Consider the following 5,996-nt stretch of genomic DNA (forward strand, 5'->3'; position numbering starts at 1 on the left):
CTTAAATCCCCACAGTGAAATAAAGGGTCATCTGATATAAATGCATCTCCAATGACAACATATACCGTATACATGTCTTCATAATGCCCAACAAAATGGAGAATTCTCGTCTAAAATGTGCTCATTCATAGGTTTCGAGGCTTAAATTATTATAATGTAACACCTACTTGAGCGACCAGCCACAGGCCACAGCTGAGTGACTGGTAATTTAGCATGTTTTAGTCAGCGACACGAGCATTATGTGTTTTATTATATTTATGGCGATACATTTGTTTATGATTTAAAGTTTATTACATTTGCATAACTGACTCACTGCCGACAACTAAATTTGTTGATCAAAATACTACTACAGAAGAGTGACCACAAGAATGTCAGTGAAAAAAAAGTAACTCTAAAGACCATAACAAAGGTGATATAATAGCTACCTGGAGGTAACTCCAGTTCTATGAGTACATGTGAAGCCCTCAAACAGACTCGACAGTTAAATGCCTGAAAAACATTCATTAGTCCATTTTTTCATCCCCCGTGTCCAACGCAGTTTATTAAAGAAGTCAGACATGTGGTATGTTTACTACTTTTAACCCAGTATCACTTCAGACTGTCAGCAGGGTTTGATGCCCTGGAGTGTAATGGGATCATGAAAACATGCCAAAGCAATTGTTTACAGATCACGGTGTGTGTGGGTGTTTTGAGTCGTGCTCTGTCCCTGAGGTTACACAGGTATTTTCCGGGGCCGTTGGTGGGGTTCAGGTGTAGCTGTGGATGCTGGTCAATACGGGCTGGAGGCACTCACTGGTGATCATATCAGTGTTTTGATAGAACACGCTCCTGGCTGCACAGGTAACCAAACCAACCATAGCAACACAAATAATCTAATCATCTGAGCATCAGTATAACAGTTAAACTATGCAGGGGTGTGGCCATACCAGGGGAGATGGTGTCACCGGTGGATGTCAGGAGCAAGAGTTAACGTTCATTGAGGTAATTGTACCTGAAAGGGAGCCGCTCATTTCACCACACGCCCCCTCTCAGGTCCTCTTTAGCACGCCAATGATCCCCACAAGCCCGGTTGTCGTGGCAGGCCGAAAGACGATGGTGTGATCAGAACCAGACTCTCTCGTGCGTGGGAGAGTTTAAGGGGCGTTTGTGAGTGACTTAGAGAAAGAGGTATGTGTTGATGTGCCATGCGATGCCTCTGAATCACCTCTAATGTTTTTCTCACTGCGTGTCCCCGGGCCTTCAACGCCTTCATGTCCACACATGCCCACTCTCACTCTGTTCCGCCAGCTCATAAACACACTTTTTTTTTTTTTTTTACCAATGCTCAATCAATGAGGACGTCAGCGCTTTTCTGCATTCATTAGTTTGACTGATAAAAAAAAAAAAATTAAAACAAAGAGGCTGAACTAGCAAATATTCCAAGGTGCCCCTTGCTTTCGTCTGTTGTATAAATATAATACAACGGAACTGAATTTACTCCATTAGCATGATTAAATGGGAAGCATCCACGTCGCAACCTTCCCTGGAGACACTTCCACACCACTTCCAAATCAGCGATAAACTTAAGAGCGCAAAGTGTATTGTGAACAGTGCTATATTAGACTGTTTTTATTCTTATGAAAAAAGATATTCCTTAGACGCACAACTAGGATGATATTCATGAAGTCCCTCCAATTTATGAGTCTCCAGGCAAAAAATCTGATAATGTGACTATGTTTATAGCAAGAAAAACCGTGTTTCCCACCAAGACTTGCTTGATACTGAATGAAATATTACAACTCACGAGAGTGAGTGAGACTCAGAGAAGACGTTGATGATCCACACCAACTTCCAAAGATCACACAGTTGTTGGGGGCGAGGGGGCTAGTGTAAGCATGTTATCGGGTACTTTCCTGAGCTCATAAGACTTTTATTTTTTGATCCAAACGATGATGTCTGCCAGGTCCTTCTGCTGGCATTCGCCTTGTTTATGTCTGAGGCAACATTTCTAGACTCTGGTTAGCGTGACAGGACGAGACAAATACAACATCAGATTGTATGGTGTTTTTCTATTGCCAGACTCAAGGAAAACAAAGCAAGATTTGCTGAGAACCGTAGCCGTACGGATCGGGACGCATCCATGTTTTGCATTGTCTGGGATTTTTATTTATTTATTTTTGATATAAGTATACTTATATAAGTATATTTGATATACATATTTTTGTGTACTTTTAAAATGTAGGCTTTTTGATATTCTGCCACCCCACTTCCCAGAGCATTGGTCACAGATAGTGGAGTGGACATGACCTTTGGGTAAATATGGATTGCAATACCTTCTAAATATCCTCCTCATAAAATCATCATCAAAGAAATCTTAAAAAATTGTCACCCTTCAATAATGCTGACAGTCTCTGATGAGGCAACACTGAAACTGAAGCAGGGGCTCAATGAGATGGCCAAGCAGTGTCAGGTTTTAGCGGTGGGTGAAAACACAGGTGCATGTCAGGGGAAATCAGTAAACAGAAGGCTGTCATTTCAGACGGAAGATAAGTGAGCAGCTCTGATGTCTAATCTCTGCCTTAACAGACTCAGCTTGTTGTAATTGCTGGTTGACTTGTCGATCCTTCCAGGACAAATTGATTTTTGGGCTTCTTTGGTGATGACATCAGGTTGGTGTTTGCATGGTTGTAAAATAATCAGCAGCCCTGTCTGTATTGCAGCGCTATGTCAACAGGAGCCTCCCTGTTCTGGCTTGCTTCGGTGAACCTCGTAGAGAAGGCATTCCTGATGCGTGTGTGCAGGCAAGTGTGTGTGTGTGTGTTTTTGTGTGTAATTAAGTAAAAGCAAAGAGCATGTCTCGTTTCGGTGGACGGAGCGTGACTGGATATTTTTAGGTGAAGGAATTAGGTTTCTTATGCCCCAATCTTCTCATTTCCTCTGCAAGTGAGTCCCAGCTGATGGGATAATTCTGACCACATGACACACTTATCCAGCACACACTTCCTCTGACCACCAAATCCCCTCGCTACATATTCCCTTTTTGTTTCTCACTGCCCTTCGCGGGACCTTTGGGCGCTGCTTGTTCTGTGACATCCGTGGTGGGCATCAGTCTCGGGCAATGGGTGCTGCCGAAGAGGGGCAGTCTGACTCCCAGCATAGAGGGGAAGGTGGTCGGGCAGGGGGGGTTCTATTGTGCCGGAGCCTGCGGGAGCTGCCATGCTCTCTAGGGCCGATAGCAACGCAAGAATGTTGACAGGACAAAGGCCATAACTCCATTCTATAGCAACACAAGTGAGGCATTGTGTCCATACAGGCACACACACACTCGCATGCATTACTACAATAACACACACATACAAACTATACTGCAGCAAACCATGCTAATGTGAGACCATGCCAAACTCTCATTCATCAGCTAGGTTCCCACACCATGCAGCCCCCCACAGGACATCTCCATCACAGGCTGAGAATGGCCAGTCAATCGGGAGACAATGAGTGAGTGAGCAAGCGTAACACAGAGGCAGGGAGAGAGAGTTGAGGTGCTGGCCTCAGATGCCGTAGTAGATTTGTTTGTGTCTCTGTGTTGTGTCTGCTCCTCAAGGACAGTTCCCACAATGTCAACTCTCTCCCGCCCATACAGATGTGCAGATGTGGAGAGAAGAATTCTCCCAATCTCTGCCAGAGTTCTAAAACACACAAGTGCACTGAAGACTTGTCATGTATAAAAAGTTCTGTGTGAAACGCAGCACTTCCTCAATGACGGCGTCTGGAGGGGAAGTGGCAAGCAGGACTGGTCAGAGACGAAGAGAACAGTGGTGAGGGAGAGAACATGCTTGGACTTAAATACATTTTTAAGTCTTGAATGCAAAATTGTTTTTTTCTCCAGAAAATGTAAGTGGCCAAAACTAAGCTTCAAAATATCCTAATAAAACAGATGAATGGATTTGGAATGAGTCTTCAGGGAATGCACATTTTGGGCAAGTAACCAATGGTATTTTTTGGAGTTTTTGTTACTGTTTCACAAACAATCTGACAGCACTGAGTGCATTGTGCAACAGAGTTTTGTAACTTAAGAGATGTTGTGACTGTTTTTACTAAGACTCAAAGAGTGATTTTGGTTAAAGCAAAACAATGACATCCAAAATATTGCTCTGTCCACAGGAAAAGTGATGCATGCCGGTCAACTTCCGCACCTCAGATAATTGCTTTTATTAGACCACTGACAGGCATATAGCCCTTGGGTGGCTTGTATGCCGCTCTCTGCATGGCCCAAACTGAACTCAGTCATTGTCATATCAGAGGAATCGTCGTGGTTCACACCTCAGATTACGTGATTAACCAAACATTTCTAGTCCAACTGAAACAATCTGAAGTCTGTTTATTGTTCCATGTCACATCTGACTGGGTAGAGTTAACTAATGTACTGAACCAGGAAGTCAGGACTTTGCATGAAAAGGTGATGTGGACTTTCATATTTGGATGAGGATATTGTAAAATTGTGGTCTGATGATGATGTTTAAGACTGTCTCAGTAGTTATATATAAAACTTTATTTTTTTACTGAGGGGTCGCAAACCTATGGCTCGTGAGGCAGATCTGGATTTTTCATGACTGCATCTGGTTCTCATAAAAACTTGATGCTCCTTTTCAATTTGGTTGAAATCAGTACTGTAAAAAGTATGGCTCTGATGGAAATACATTTTAAATATGTGGGTTTTTTTTAAAAAAGGCTCCCGACACAGGAGCTTGTTTTCTCTCTACAGTTCCATCACATCAGATTGGTGTCCTGCTATGGGTCAACTTTTAGGGGCTTTTGAGATGATTAATGGGAAGATGAAGAGCGGAAATGTGCTTCAGTAAATGGTGCTGCGGCAGCTTTGTTGACATCCTGATTATAATGTGTGTGGATCCAGCCATGGCTGGAGAAACCACTTACATTTTATATCTGTAGGTCAAGAGCAAATATGCAAGGTTTAATCTTGATTGTTTACTTTACTTTGGGCAGAAAAATACACCAATCTGGAATGTATACATGAAGTAAGAGAGGTGAAGAGCAGGGCATGACTCTTCACTGGGGAGTGTAGAGTATGGCACCATGAAATCTGAGCTGTACTGGATCAAAAAGGTAACATACAAATACAGATATAAAGCAGCTATCAAGTACAGAGTGTCAACATCACCAAGTATTGTTTTCAGAAAGTGAAGTTGGGATGCAGATTTCAGTCTGGAATCTGAATTTTCATTTAACAGTGAAATGTGGCTAGTCAGCAAACATTTAAGGTATTGTGTACAGAAAGAAAAATGATGCCCTTTAATTGCAGTTATACATTTAGTCCCCACCACATTACCCTTACCAAGAGGGACTTATTTGCCCGAGCAGACATCGGAAGATGTGACCGTCTCACCTCTGGCTAGTGAGGGGCAGCCTGCAGACAGGTGAGCGACCTTTGACCCCGCCTGCTGTGGAGCACAGCTCGACGTGCCAGGAATGTGTCCACACTTCCTGGTCAACCACGTCACTGGAAACGAGCGAAGCAGGCCGTGTGCGCACGTCAGGCTTCTCTGTTTTGGTCTAAATTCTGCAGCACCGTGTGAATGTGAGTGAGGGTGCGATGGATGACTTAATCTAAAAGGACACAAGGAGACATGTTGCTTGTGTGTAAAGGAGAAATGTGATAAGGATATTTTTGTCTGATTTCTGTGAAGAATTCCAAGGTTGCAGCAAGTTCTTTCGGGGAGCTGGTGTTTACCAGGAAGATGGTTCAAGCTAGGAACTTCTCACTGCTCTCACTCGGCATCAATCATGTCCAAAGTTTCTTTTCAACATCTAACCTTTCAGAGTAATATGTTGATGAGTGTGATTGACAGAATCCAGATATACCTTATAACCATAGCTCTTTCACTGCGATCAGTGTAAGCTCACAGGGTGATGATGATGTTTGAGGAGGTTGTGGGTTCAAAGCCCAGTGAGGCATTCAGAGCAAAGTCCCATTGATGATCCCATAATGTGACAGAGAG

Source organism: Synchiropus splendidus, chromosome 4 (genome assembly GCF_027744825.2).
Source record: "Synchiropus splendidus isolate RoL2022-P1 chromosome 4, RoL_Sspl_1.0, whole genome shotgun sequence".
NCBI classification, from domain to species: domain Eukaryota; kingdom Metazoa; phylum Chordata; class Actinopteri; order Syngnathiformes; family Callionymidae; genus Synchiropus; species Synchiropus splendidus.